Source organism: Danio aesculapii, chromosome 11 (genome assembly GCF_903798145.1).
Source record: "Danio aesculapii chromosome 11, fDanAes4.1, whole genome shotgun sequence".
In the NCBI taxonomy this organism is placed as follows: Eukaryota; Metazoa; Chordata; class Actinopteri; order Cypriniformes; family Danionidae; genus Danio; species Danio aesculapii.
The window spans coordinates 8,789,897-8,792,437 of record NC_079445.1 but is presented as its reverse complement, the minus strand read 5'-3'; the positions used below and the strand labels follow the sequence as shown (position 1 = coordinate 8,792,437).

At 33.6% G+C, this 2,541-nt stretch overlaps 1 long non-coding RNA gene across 1 annotated transcript; it reads left to right on the top strand.

The window, feature by feature from the left end:
• The first annotated feature begins 702 nt into the window (after nucleotides 1-702).
• LOC130236974 (uncharacterized) lies at nucleotides 703-2,310 on the top strand. Its single transcript, XR_008838510.1, has 3 exons — nucleotides 703-757; nucleotides 1,405-1,456; nucleotides 2,273-2,310. It is a non-coding gene; the product is annotated as an uncharacterized LOC130236974 (long non-coding RNA).
• The last annotated feature ends 231 nt before the right edge of the window (nucleotides 2,311-2,541 follow it).

Genomic DNA, 2,541 nt, shown 5'->3' with positions numbered 1-2,541 from the left:
CATATATATGTGCTACATTTTGTTAAGGAAGTTGCTGGTTTTCCCAAGAAGTACGGAAATCCGAGCATTATATTATTATTGGTTATTATTTGCCGCTAGAGGGCGCTGAATGGATCGCAACGTGAGAAACTCACCCTGGACAAGAGCAGAGCAGAAGCTTGCTACATCTTTTATCAGAAAAGGATTCATTATCCATTTCAAGGTACTTGATTATTAACTATTGAAAGTTAAATGTTGTTATTACTTTTTGTGTGTACTATATTGAAGGGCCTGAAAATTGCATTTTCCCTACACCTTATACTAACCTACAGGGCGGAAACCACAACCCTGATAATGTTAGATGCTAATATAAATGTTTAATCGGTTATATATGTCATACAGCAATTAAATATAAGCTTAAAAAATTATATATATATATATATATATATATATATATATATATATATATATATATATATATATATATATATATATATATATATATATATATAAGAATTGTAACATCTGCTAGCTTTGTATAATAATAGTAGTAATATATGCTAATAAACAATAATACAAAGCCCTTAAACACACATTGTCCTTGCCTAGTTTTCAATTCAGGTGAGATTTTAGTGATGCTGTGACCACTCAACTGATAAATGTTGTCTGTCAATTCATGTAAATTTGTGGTTTATTTTATTTTTTTGTTTGTTTGTTCATTGTAGGTTGCTCTGGACAGAGCGAGCTTTAATCCTCCTTGATAATCTTGTTGAGAAAGGTAAGAAAACGACAGCTCTGTACTTTGTAATATGTACATGATGTAAAAATGCACCGATACACATACTTAAGCAGTATCAAATACTGTAAAGGTGTCTTTACATCACCATGTGTCTTAAAATCAAATTGTACATTTGTAATTCTTCTGTAAATGCATTTATACTTCTCTGAACAGCACCGGTAGTGTGTAAAGACACAAATGTCTCTTTCAAAAGTGTTTCTGTGCCTTATTTCAGTGTGAATTTGGTATTAAACTTAAATTAAAGGCATGAGGCCACAGGTAAGTACAGATGACTGATATAGAGTCTAAGCACAGTTCAGTAATTTCAGGACTCCACTCCTGGAGCATTTGACCAAATAAATTGTGATATTACAGACATTAACCTATTTATTATATTAATTATTGCATTATGACATTTTACTAACAGGTTCCAGTTATTTCAGTAGAAATCTGTGATCAGGAGTTTGACTCATTTGGAAGTTTCTGAGCATGAGAAGTAAGCACACTGATGAACATCAGTGCACAATTGACCTTATTTGCCCACCAAATTTGCAAATGTCGTGCACCTTAAGAACTCACATAAAAGACTAATCCTGCAGCTAAAAGTGCACATTTTTATAGTTTTTTTTCCTCTTTATCTGTTTAAGGTACCCCTGGAGATGACCACTTCCAGTTATCTTTTCTCCATTGCTAAACTGGGTAAATACATGATTTTTGTTGTTATTTGGTCCGGCATACATGTGCAAATTTAAAATTTCTGTTTAAAGCATGGAGCGAACATCATTTGGTATATGGAGGAGTAGGTAACTAAACCATTCTTGGTGTGAAATTCCATAGCATTTTTCCCTCTGTTAAAGTCAGTGGGGACGATCAAGTTTTTGATTTGCTTTGCCCTTTAAGTTCTCATTTGTGGTCAGCAGAAAAAAATAAATAAATCAACAACTTGAGGGTGAGTAAATGACGAATACACCCAAAAATCTGTGAAACACCGATACACTCATTCAGCAGCAGAGGCGAATCCATCATGTCCTGGAGCTGGGTCAGTTGGCATTGCTGTGTGAAGTTTGCATGTCCCTCACAGTCCAAACGCATGCCGTATAGGTAAATTTAATAAACTAAATTGGCCATTGTGTGTGGGTGTTTCACAGATTTTTGGGTGTATTCATCATTTACTCACCCTCAAGTTGTTGATTTTGATTTTTTTATTTTTTTTTTTTCTGCTTATTATTAACTTTAAAGGACAAATCAAATCAAAAACTTAATAGTCCCCACTGACTTCAACAGAAGACAAAAATGCTATGGAATTTCACTGTGGACCAAGAATGGTTTAGTTACCTACAGTATATTGTTCAAAATATCATGTGTTGTGTTCATCTGAGGAGAGATTTAGAACAAGGGGAGGGTGAATTACTGATGACAGAATTTCCATTTTTGAGTAAAATATCTCTTTAATAAATTCAGTGTACTGTTTGTATGGCATTGATTTAAGTGCTGTTGTTGATTATTTATTTTTAGATTGCTCAGGACAGGTATTTTATACCCACACACAAAAGAAACTTTTTGAGGTTTGGGGAGATATCTCACTGCGGATCCTCTCGTATAAAAAAAAAAAGAAGAGTGCCTTGGATCTACTAGTTCAAGCAGACATTTCATCTGGTGAGACAATCCTGCATAACAGTTTTGTTTTAATCCCAATTTGTAGCATTTCACCTTTGATATATGAGGGGCTTGTTTTGAGTTTAATTATTGTGTTTTTTTCTGTTTGATATAAAGACAGCCTTGGA